The following is a 12,980-nucleotide window of genomic DNA, read 5'->3' as shown; positions in this document are numbered from 1 at the left end:
TTCAGTTTGTAACTTCTTTCGCCTTCTGGAGGGATTCACCCAGCAAGGACAAGCATCTGCTGTCACTCAAACTGGGACTTGTTGACTGGAAAAGCCAGTCTCTGCAACCAAGTTGAATCTGCTTTAGGAATCAGGCATCCCCAGCTGTCAACCCCGTCCTTCTTCGAGCTGTGTTAAGATCGTCTGCCCTCTCCCCTTTTTCAAGATTCTACAGGAAAACTTGGTTACCGAATGCTTGTCCAATAAGATTCTATCATGTCATCTCCTCCCTCACTACACAATGGCTTATTTTTTTTACAGCTGCAACTGTAACAAACTGATTTCCTGCTTATTCAAAGTCTTTGCTTCCTGCAGTTACTGTGGTCAGAGCACAGAAAGGCAAAAGAAAAAAAAAACTTGAATGTGTGTTTAAAACTGATTTTCAGAGTAGGCCTCATTTTGCAGTGAAGACACATTCTTTTATTAATGAGTTATAATTATTGGTCTTGTTAGTGAGATTAGTTTGTTAATTACCAAATGTGTCTCTTGCAACATAGGCATTTCAGGTGAGAAATGGTGTGCATTTTGAAGGTACAGATGTGTGCTTTTAACTGTGAAAAATGTATTTGCATTTTATATGCAAAAATAATTTTTGACCGAATAACCTGCCCTTACTTATATGTCCATGCTACACTGGCAACAGATAGCTTGAAACAACTGCATCATAGCAATGCACCAAACCCATGCAGTGGCGCTGCATAAAAATGCTCAATAACACATGTCTTGCTGTACCACATTATATCAATGCACCAAACCCATGCAGTGGCGCTGCACTTAAAAGAAAAACATGCTATACATTGATCCTGTGCAGTGGTGCTGTACTCTGTGCTCCCAAAACACGCTAAACAATCCTACATACCCACACAGAATGGCACCACTCTGGAGGGCGTCTGTGCAGAAGCCCGCCAAAAGTTGAACAAAGGGCTCAACCTTGGGTTTGGAGTTACAGAGGCGAACACATACGCCATTTTAAAAAACGAGTTCTGTCAGAAAATACCAACCGGTGGATCTATTTAAAACAAATAAACCGGCGGTATGTTGGAGACTAATGTGCAAAAGTATTAGCCTCGAACAATGGGAAGAATCCCATGGGAATATATTCGGGGTCGAATATAAAAAGTAGTATCCACTGCCACCAGCCAAAACTCGACAAGGGGGGACGGGACAGTGCCCCCTCGAACAACAGACACAGGGGTAATCGAATTACCCCTACCAGTACATCCACAATAGAATGGTTTGTACTGGTTCTGTTAGTAAATTCAGGTCTAGTAAAGCCAATGGTGACTTTACATGCCCTGGGAGACAGTAGTCAGTCCCAGGGTATGGAGTCTATGGTGGGGGTCACCTAGGACACCCCAGTGTTACGGCACTGAGGGTGCTGTGTAACACACATAGCAAAACACATGAGACCCTATGTTGTAAAAGACCCCATAGCCTATAGAACATATTAACATTCAAAGAAATACTGCAAATCATGTCCAAGAGTGGGAGGAAAAGAGTCTCACTCTTGGCAGGATGAAAAAAAACAAACTCCAGAAATCCAGCAAAGCTTCTGGGGGACTCACTAGGTTAGGAAATTCCGCCTAATCAGAGAATTCTCCCTAACAGTGCCCCTGACTGCTGGGGGGTGGGGGTGCTGGGGGACATGAGTGGGACATGAGTGGGGGCCTGCTGGCAGGTGCCCTGCACTGCTGTGGGGTGGGGGTGCAGGGGGACATGAGTGGGACATGAGTAGGGGCCTGCTGGCAGGGGCCCCTTACTGCTGGGGGGTGGGGGTGCAGGGGGAAATGAGTGGGGGCCTGCTGGCAGGTGCTCCTTACTGCTGGGGGGTGGGGGTGCAGGGGGACATGAGTGGGACATGAGTGGGGGCCTGCTGGCAGGTGCCCCTGACTGCTGGGGGGTGGGGGTACAGGGGGACATGAGGGGGGCCTGCTGGCAGGGGCCCCTGACTGCTGGGGGGTGGGGGTGCAAGGGGACATGAGTGGGGGCCTGCTGGCAGGTGCCCATGACTGCTGGGGGGTGGGGGTACAGGGGGACATGAGTGGGACATGAGTGGGGGCCTGCTGGTAGGGGCCCCTGACGGCTGGGGGGTGGGGGTGCAAGGGGACATGAGTGGGGGCTGGCTGGCAGGCGCCCTGCACTGCTGGGGAATGGGGGTGCAGGGGGACATGAGTGGGGTCCTGCTGGCAGGCGCCCTGCATTGCTCGGGGGTGGGGGTCCAGGGGGACATGAGTGGGACATGAGTGGGGGCCTGCTGGCAGGTGCCCTGCACTGCTGGGGGTGGGGGTGCAGGGGGACATGAGTGGGACATGAGTGGGGGCCTGCTGCCAGACGCCCCTGACTGCTGGGGGGTGGGGGTGCTGGGGGACAAGAGCGGGGGCCTGCTGGCAGGTGCCCCTGACTGCTGGGGGTGGGTGTGCTGGGGGACATGAGTGGGACATGAGTGGGGGCCTGCTGGTAGGTGCCCCTTACTGCTGGGGGGTGGGGGTGCTGGGGGACATGCGTGGGACATGAGTGGGGGCCTGCTGGCAGGTGCCCCTGACTGCTGGGGGGTGGTGGTGCAGGGGGACATGAGTGGGACATGAGTGGGGGCCTGCTGGCCGGGTCCCCTGACTGCTGGGGGGTGGGGCTGCAGGGGGCCATGAGTGGGGGCCTGCTGTCAGGTGCCCCTGACTGCTGGGGGTGAGGGTGCAGGGGGACATGAGTGGGGGCCTGCTGGCAGGTGCCCCTGACTGCTGGGGGTTGGGGGTAGAGGGGGAAATGAGTGGGGGCCTGCTGGCAGGGGCCCCTGACTGCTGGGGGGTGGGGGTACAAGGGGACATGAGTGGGGGCCTGCTGGCAGGTGCCCCTGACTGCTGGGGGGTGCGGGTGCAGGGGCACATGAGTGGGGGCCTGCTGGCAGGTGCCCCTGGCTGCTGGGGGGTGAGGGTGCAGGTGGGCATGAGTGGGACATGATTTGGGCCTGCTGGCAGGGGCCCCTGACGGCTGAGGGGTGGGAGTGCAAGGGGACATGAGTGGGAGCCTGCTGGCAGGTGCCCTGCACTGCTGGGGGATGGGGGTGCAGGGGGACATGAGTGGGGGCCTGCTGGCAGGTGCCCTGCACTACTGGGGGGTGGGGGTACAGGGGGACATGAGTGGGACATGAGTGGGGGCCTGCTGGCAGGTGCCACTGACTGCTGGGGGGTGGGTGTGCTGGGGGACATGAGTGGGACATGAGTGGGGGCCTGCTGGCAGGTGCCCCTAACCGCTGGGGGGTGGGGGTGCTGGGGGACATGAGTGGGACATGAGTGGGGGCCTGCTGGCAGGTGCCCCTGACTGCTGGGGGGTAAGGGGTACAGGGGGACATGAGTGGGACATGAGTGGGGGCCTGCTGGCAGGTGCCCCTGACTGCTGGGGGATGGGGGTGCAAGGGGACATGAGTGGGGGCCTGCTGGCAGGTACCCCTGACTGCTGTGGGGTGGGGGTGCAGGGGGACATGAGTGGGGGCCTGCTGGCAGGGGCCCCTGACTGCTGGGGGGCGGGGGTGCTGGGGGACATGAGTGGGGGCCTGTTGGCAGGTGCCCCTGACTGCTGGGGGGTGGGGGTGCTGGGGGACATGGGTGGGGGCCTGCTGGCAGGTGCCCTGCACTGCTGGGGGGTGGGGGTGCAGGGGGACATGAGTGGGACATGAGTGGGGGCCTGCTGACAGGGGCCCCTGACTGCTGGGGGGTTGGGGTACAGGGGGACATGAGTGGGACATGAGTGGGGGCCTGCTGGCAGGTGCCCCTAACTGCTGGGGGGTGGGTGTGCAAGGGGACATGAGTGGGGGCCTGCTGGCAGGTGCCCCAGACTGCTGGAGGGTGAGGGTGCTGGGGGACATGAGTGGGGGCCTGCTGGCAGGTGCCCTGCACTGCTGGGGGTTGGGGGTGCAGGGGGACATGAGTGGGACATGAGTGGGGGCCTGCTGGCAGGGGCCCCTGACTGCTGGGGGGTGGGGGTGCGGGCAGAAATGAGTGGGGGCCTGCTGGCAGGTGCCCCTGACTGCTGGGGGTGGGGGTGCTGGGGACATGAGTGGGACATGAGTGGGGGCCTGCTGGCAGGTGCCCTGCACTGCTGGGGGGTGGGGATGTGGGGGGACATGAGTGGGACATGAGTGGGGGCCTGCTGGCAGGGGCCCCTGACTGGTGGGTGGTGGGGGTGCAGGGGGACATGAGTTGTTGATCATATTTGAAGGTGACATGTGCCTTGGCTCGGGGGGCATGCCCATGGTGGATGGGCTGCCTGCGGGACATGACCAGGGGTGCAGGGTAGTCCCCTGTGGTGTGGGCTGCCTGCAGGGGTCGTGGAGGGGGTAGAGGGGACACCTGGGGGAACCCACACTGCCAATTCACGTGTAGGACTCCCCACACACCCCCGAAATACACGTTCCCTGCTCTGACAGCAAAATCGCATGTGAAACTTCCCGCGCACCCCTGAAATACACGTACCCAGGCCAATCGCATGTGAAACTTCCCACGCACCCCAGATTTACACGTACCCCGCTCGTCCAAGGCCAATCGCGTGTGAAACTTCACGCAAACCCTCGAAATACACGCACACGCTATTTTTCACACAGCGGTTGTCAGTGTTTGTCGCGTACCCCTTTGCACGTCATTTGTCCTAGAGGGCCACAGTATGGGACATTCATCATGGCTGTATATACGTCCTTTTTGTTAGCGCACATTTTGGCGCACATTTCTTTCATGCGCAGGGACGCTACCGCCTGCCTTCGTGTGGTGGACGTGTTTAGGCCTGTGCGCGTCTTTGCCCATGCGCTGGTTTGCCCTATTTGATTCCATGAATACATGTTGTAGGCGAGCGTGTGGGCGTTCCGCGCACTTGCCTCCTGTACTTCCCCCTTAACTCCCTCATTTTCACACGTTGTTCCCCATTCCGCGTGTCACGCCCCGTGTTACGCCTACTTTTATTGTGTGCGCCGCACTATGTGCGCTTTCACTGTGCGCTTAGCGCAAGCGGTTTGAAGACGTGTGCGCCAGCGTGTGCCACGCAGTATTTTGGCGCACATCCTGGTATTTCCTCACGCACGGTCTACCATGAATCGCTGTGCGTGAGTTTCACTGCGATTTTCGCACTGGCACTGCGATTCGCACGCTTGCGCCGAAAATTTCAGCGCACATTATTTCCATGAATCGACCTGTAAATATAGTGAAAGTGCATTGTTACATTACATCGTATATTAATGTACTTACTTTGTAGGATGTGAAAAGTGTTCTCTTTTTGGTAGCTGTCTTTGGCAATTTTCTTCTTTCCTGTAATTGTAAAAAATAAATAAGTGGTTATATGTGGTAATCGTGAAGTACTTTTAGTAAGTGAGGTTGTTATTCATTTATTGTATTTGTGTGTTTTATTGTAATTAGTCAAATGACTTTTTACAAATATTAAAAACACTAGGATTTTCATTAGTTATATTAACACCAGATACATTGTGGTGTATTAAAATTAGACAACTAGCATATGCATATAAACAACATATAACAAAGCAAGATAATCTTCAGCTAAACCACTAACAAAGTATACATAAACATTAATACCCTTTGATGAAATGAACATAATTCAAATTCATACAGATGGAATACACATATACTTTAAAACCTCGTAATGAGGAATTAAACTTAATTCATGTGCACAATGATGCTGACAATACAGGCTCAGGTTACATCACATGATTGACAATAGCAGGTGCCATTCAATTTAAATCTCAACACCAAAAGTTCTGACATCAGAATGATTTAATCAAAATAGAGAGGTGCTTTGGAACCACATTCCAGACCCTAAACAGTGGCAGTGTACTGAGTGCGTGGGGGAGTTTAAGCAATATATCCAAAACTTGTTTGACTTAATAGAGTCATAGGGCCTCATTACATGGTAGACGGTGGACCAAGGTGCTATTAGCACCTTGGTCCATGCCGGTAAAATACCGGCACCGCCTTGGAGGAAATTGGAATTACTGCCCTATTCCAAGGTTGGCGGGGCACTAATTCCCCCTTCCCCCATTGCCCTTCCCCATTCCCATTTTTCTCCCATAGGGCATAATGGGAATGGGGAAGGTGCTAATTACGGTACCGCAAATTGCGGTACTGTAATTAGCACCCTGGTCCCTTTGCGGGTTGGTTTTTAACGCCTGCTAAAAAGCAGGCGTTAAAGTACCAACCCGCAAAGGGACCTCGTAATCAGGCGGTAAGGGTTAACGGTCACTGGTACCATTACTGGTGACCGTTAACCCTTACCGCCTTCTGTGTAATGAGGCCCATAGTCATGAATCATATTTTCATAAGTGCACATATACATAGTGCTCAGAATAGAACACTCAGTAAATAGATGTTTAGATGTTTCCAGAATTCCATTACACCTGCATATGCGACACACCCGTTGTTCCACCGCTAGATCTATCTGAGCACCCAAAACTGATTATATGGGCAACTGGTTAATACGTAAACATAGCATCAGTCTGCGCACTTCTGGAATAGGACTCGGTGTAATGTACCACTGAGTTTTTTTCACCTATAAGAAACCCCAGTTATACATTTGAGACTTTTTAGTGTAGAGAAATACTTGTGTATATTTCTGTCTGCAAGCTCAGGTTTGACTTTAACTTAGGTTTTCAAAGGTCGAATACCCCCCCCCCCTATTTTCCCAGTTTGGATACCAGTAATAGTTAAAAAGGTGTTCATTAACAAATCTTTGTGTACATTACTTTAGCCTGTTTTCTTAGTGCACAATTAGCAACATCTTGGCCTTAAGATACAACTCAACACTTTTCCTTTCCAACTTGGAAGCTAATGATATTAAACTCAGCTCCAGGCGCAAAGTTTCCATCGGGACTGAAGGTCTAAGTTTCAGAAGTTTCCTCATCTGAGATCTTTGATTGTTAGTGCCTCAAGGCCATATACGTTTGCCAGGCAAAACACTGTCTATAGAGTATTAGCCTCTTGCAGGGAATAACCTACCGTCTGATGTACAAAATGGCTAAACAAGTGGGTCAGCAGCACGCCTTCCTGTTTTTGATGGAGACAATGTGACGGTAGCTGCTGTCCGCACTCATCTCCAGCCCGAGAAGGGATAATGCTCAACATACTCAAGGTCCTCCAGGCTGGCAACAACTTTCGCCCTGTTTATTTTCTTTCCTGCCATCAGCAATATTTTTGTTTTGGTGATATTCTCTGCAAGATCATTCAACCTGGCATACTCTGTCAGTTCCTCCCGCATGACTCTACATCCAGCGAGGGTGTGGTAAAAATTACAAGGTCATCGGCATATAACCTACCAGCGATCTAAGTCCCTCCTATTGCTGGTGCACAGTTAGAGCTTTCCAACATTCTCCTCAGCACATCCGCAACATAGAGGTTAAACAGCAGAGGAGCCAGAACACATCCTTGCCTGACTCCCCTGCTGAATACCACGGGTGCAGTCACTCCCCTCACATTATCAAAACGCACTCTAGCACACGTCTCAGCCTGCAACTTCCCCAGCAGGGTCAGCAGTCAACCCGGACAGCCCAACGACTTCAACTTGTTCAAACAACTATCTCTGTTTACTAAGTAGAAGACTGAACTTAAGTCGATGAATGCCACATAAAGCACTGGAGCATCCCTCTGAGAAGCCTCAAGAATCAACTGGACAAGCATCCAAATGTTATGCGTGGTAGAAGAGCCTGGCTGAAAGCTAATCTGCAGATCTTCCAAGATATTTTCAGAATTAACTCAATCCTGGAGATCCTTTAACACCAGGTGCAGAAATAACTTGCCAGTCATATCCAACACGGACAGCAGTCTGTAATTTCCTGGCTTAGTCCTGTCCCCACTCTTATACACTGGGAAAAGCACAGACTGTCTCAAGTGGACGGGATGGTTTGTTCATCACACACTCCATCGAACAATGCTTTCAAGTAGGGAGCCCACACAGCTGGGTTGTTTTTAAGAACCAAATTGGCTAACCCATTGGGCTCCTGTGCTCTAGAGTATTTAGGGTGTTGATGGCCACCAACAGGGTGTTAACTGATGTATCAATCGGCCAACATTCACCAGACTTTGGATCACCAAGAGCCGAGGTAGATGTTACAGGCTTTTGACTATCACCAATGTATTCCAGCCAAGCAGCCTCACTGATAGGATTTAGAATATGCAGCTCTATGAGTCCTTTGTTGGCAGTTGGTAGCTGCCAGATGGTTCTTGGATTTCTACTATTCAGGGCACCTATCAACTGCTGCCATTGCCTGTTTAGAACAGAAATTTTCCGATCATGTGCCCACCCGTGAAAGCTGCTATTGAACACTCTCATTTGGTGTGCAAATTCGGGGCCAGGACATGCCCTCATTCTTTACTCATGCAATTCACTGCGCATAATGTGCTTAGCATCTCCAACTTGGACATGAAATGGGTTACTTTGAGCTTTGTGTATAATCGTGGTGTGAGACGTGTTTACGGATGCTAACTTCATCATGGATTTGCTTATCCAGCTATCCGTCCACATGTAGAGAGGAGTATGTCAGCCAACTTGCCCTTCCCAAGGCATTTACGCAGCGCATAGCCCTCTCAATACTTGTACTGGACCACTGAATGTAATTTCCATAGTGACTAGTTACAATATCCTTAATTGCAGATCGGCTGAAATCGTGGACAGGGAAAGAGTGTTAAGCTCAATGTGGAGTGATCACTATTGGCATTTGGAGATATGTCGATGGATTGCACATGCTCAAGGACATCGTTGCTGCCTAAAAGGTAGTCCAGGGTGGCCCATTCATGACCACCCACCCATGTTCCCTTCCCCGGCACAACACGTATTGCTCTTCAATTCAACACTACCAGTTCCCATTCTCTGAGAAACTCCACCCATTTGCTCCCCTGAGCGTTTCCCCTCTGTTGCAGCAACCAAGACTTTGGGTAGACATTATCACATGGGGGACAAGACTCATTGTCAAGGCAACTGGCATTGAAATCTCCACCTATTAGTATCATCTAATTTCCACCATCACTTCCCCAACCCACACATATATGATCAATAAAAACAAAGATGTCATCCGTGTAATCACTGCATGAGGGATCGTACACATTTATCAAGAGTAAACACTTGCTTTCATGTTGGGGTTTAATATTATTTCAACAGCCATAATTTTATCTTCAAGGGTAATTGTGCTAAGCACTCAATATCCCAAAGAGTGTCGTACCCCAGTCATTAGGCCTCCAGAAGGTCTCCCCAGGTCATCTTTTTTGCCATTACTTGGTGCAACACAAAACCTTCCATGTAAACTTTGTCAGTCAACCAAGTCTCTTGGCACATCAAAATATCATGTTCCATTAAAAAAGGTGAGGACCCCTCCTGACTAAACAGGTGCCTGAAGCTAGTTCATACCCTAGTGATGCAAATGTCAATTTGTGAGAGTATCATAGAACAGGTGTCTGCAAGGCAGCAATAGAGTCCTGTTATTTGCCAACCCGTCACCTTTAATTGTTCAATGAAATCAAAATCTGTAGAGTTAAGTATCCTCAAGGAGGGTATTTTCACCAGTAACTTAAGCACTGCCTCATGTTTTAAATGTTTATGGTCATGACTTTGTTTAGACAAAGATATATTCAATATAAGTGAGTCCAGCACCTTCGACTCCTGTACAGGTTGAAGTTGAGTGTCAGACAGGCTGATCGAATCAATGATAGGTACCACAATCGGTGCATCATCTCCTAGAGTCTGTTCACCTGAGCCAGGAGGGCTGATGCTAGATGCTTGCAAGAGGTGAGGACTCCCATTGAGGGGTATATCAGTACCTACCATATGTGCCACTGAAACGTCCTTCATACACCAGCTTGTCAAAGTCCCCACACTTTTGCTTTGTGTTCTATTTTGTGTTCTATTACTCTCTTTTCCTATGTTTCTTGGATTTAGTTTTTGATTCGTTAACACATCCTACTATTGTGGAATTCAGTGGACTGTTGCTAATTTCAGGGCCAGGTTGAATACTACGGGTTTTATTCACTATAGTCATTGCAGCGTGTTTCAGTCTGTGCCATACCTTATGGGTTTAATATCTCAGAGGTGAAGCCTTCTCAGTATAAATGGTCAAGCTGGGGTCTGGACAAGGTTCAATATCATCTATCACCACCGGCCCCTGTGCCACTTCTACAACCTCTTCATTCTGGCAGTGTTCATTGAATTCCAAGTTCTTTTGCACACTAGCCCTTATGTCCAGTTTGAGCTGTTTGAAATGTACTGCCAGTCGTTGAATCATAGCACCCTGTGGGATATGCCCACACAATTTTAGAAGAATCTTCACAGCAAAATACATAACAGCATCATTAAGATCAGCCACAGAACTCCTAATGCTATAGTTCACCATAGACATGTGGCCCGTTGCATTAAGATCATCTGATGGTAATTCTGCCACAGTTGCTTGGAATAAATCAGGTTTTAGAGACATCTATGGCTGCTCCAACTTCTGGATGTCTGAAGGGGGCGTAATCAGCCGAGACACAGATAAGATATCCCCAGCTTGTTGCGACATAGAGTGTTGCTCCCATGAGTTGTGCCCCAACCCCTGCAGTGAGTAGCAAATCGGTAGCAAGGAGTTGTTATTGTCAACCCCAGAAAGTGGGGGTCATTACGAGGTAGGAGGTAACCATGCCGCTATTAGCGGCATGGCTTCCTCCTTACCGGGTATCGGGTCTGGGTTCCTTGAATGAGAAATTACTGGGCCATTCCAACCTTGGAGGGCCCAGTAATTCCTCATTCAAGGAACCCTGATCCTGTACATCCCCATTCCCATGTGAGCCCCCCTAAGGCTTAATGGGAATGGGGAGCATGCTAACAAAGGGCCCGTTAATAACGGGCTTGTTGTTAGCATGCTGGGCTGCTCGCGGGACCCGCTATGGCCGCCTGATAAAACCAGGCGTCCTTAGCAGGTCCTGTGAGCAGAACTCGTAATGAGGTGGTAAGGGGTTGACAGCTCTGGCACCTTTACCGGTGCTGTTCACCCCTTACCGCCAGGGTCAGAATTACCCCCAGTGACTGGTTAATAGCCCCAGTGTGTGCTACGACAGGAGAAGCATTCACTTGTTTGTTAGTGCACACTCCTTGCACCCCTTTGGTGTGCTGCATATTACCAGATCCAAAATAAGTTGTAATTCAACCCTGAGTTGGGTTTCCCGGTCTGACTGCAGCCTCTGTGGTAGGCACAGATGGTGGGTCCAAGAACTCTGTGCTTGTAGCATGTCTATGTATGTTTACTTTTTTGCATGGCTTATCATTTTGGAGGTTGTACACTTTAGACCGTGTTGCAGTCTTACCAGGCATTTTTATATAAAATAGATGCTTGCTGTGCATCAGGTGGTGCTTTTATGGGTTGCACAGTTAAATTATAGTTCACAGACTGTGATCAAGCAGACCTTTGGTGGACAGGTACCTCTTCGTTATGTTTGGTGTTATAGGCACAGCGACACTCAGCCGACCCTAAGTGGACCACGGTAGACCGCCTTTGCTTCACCTCTCTGCTCTGCATTCCACAGGGAAATTATGTATTTGAAGCCATAGCCAAATGCAGCGGGCTTGGCCACACCGCTTCACAGGAGACACTAAAAAAATAATCGCACAGCTCACAGCAACAGATCGCCGCTGTTGACCGCTCTGCGTTCCACTAGGAAATTAGGTTTTTGAAGCTGGAGCCAAAATGCAGCGTTCTTGGCCACACCCCTGCGCAGGAGACACTGAAAAAATCCTTTCACAACTCACAGCAGCAGACCACCTCTGCTCCACCTCTCTGTTGTTATTTATTAGGGTAGGAGAAGTTGTTGGGAAAAAACATTCATGAAGTTGTGTTATGGGTGGTGTACTAAAGTGTGCTAACTATGTTGTTAGAACAATTTCAGTATGATTACTGATGTTTGGCACGTTAGAAGTAAGAGGGAAAACGTGTGTGAGAAGCTGGTGTATTTCTAGGTTATTTTTGTGCTGCTAATGTTAATACAAGAAGTGTTGTTTGTGTGGTGTAATGTATGTGCAAAGTGTTACAGTGCTTTTAAAGAATAGGAAGACTGTGACATAGTGGTAATGCCATGTCAGATTGTTGTAGTAGTGTTAGGTGTCCTATTGTAGAGGTTGGGAAAGAAGAGTACTTTGTATGTAAGGTGAAGTGTTGTTTATAGATACGTTGGTGGTATGCACATATGTGTGAGCAGGTGGAGAATGGTGGCAGTGTAAGGGATGTAATGAGTGAGGTTGGAAATTCCGACATTTATATGGAATGGAAAATGAAAAATGTTTACCATTTAAAAATGTTTCTTTTTATGAGCAGTTTGATGAAAGCAAAAAAAACTGATATATGAATTTATAGCAACACTGTGTGTAACTTTCTTGGCTGTTGGGTTTGTGGAAGTTTAATATGTTGGCAGTAAATGCATACTTGTCAACCTGACCCATTGCAATAGGCAGGTGCTCATAAAGTCTTGGCGTTTGCATTTTGGGAGTTGTACTTGCACTTTTTCCCTTAGAAAACTTGGAGTGCAAGCCCCAGAATGCATAGAAGAAACTAGGAGTGGATATGCACCTACAGATTGGAATGGATGTTGGTAGCAAGTATGTATGTACTGTGAACATATTGAACTTCCACAGTAAGTAACACTTAAAAATGTTGGGGAAATGTTTTACATCTGCTTTTTGTTTGTTTTACAAAGAAGTTACACACAGTGTTGCTGTAAATGTAAATGTGCATTTTGTAACTTTAGTGAAAATGCACATAAAAAGAAATATTTTTAAATGTTCAGTATTTTCTATTTTTCATTTAATTTAAGTGCGACACTTTTTAATCTTGCAGTCTAGGCCATGTCGCTTTTTTGCATTCTGGGACTTGTAGTTTGTGTCGTGTAATGGGAGAAGAGGTATTAGAAGTCACAAAATGCAAATACATTTGTTTGCTATGA

This window comes from Ambystoma mexicanum, chromosome 13 (assembly GCF_040938575.1).
Source record: "Ambystoma mexicanum isolate Mex_15411 chromosome 13, UKY_AmexF1_1, whole genome shotgun sequence".
Taxonomy (NCBI): domain Eukaryota; kingdom Metazoa; phylum Chordata; class Amphibia; order Caudata; family Ambystomatidae; genus Ambystoma; species Ambystoma mexicanum.
This window is presented reverse-complemented; position numbering follows the sequence as displayed.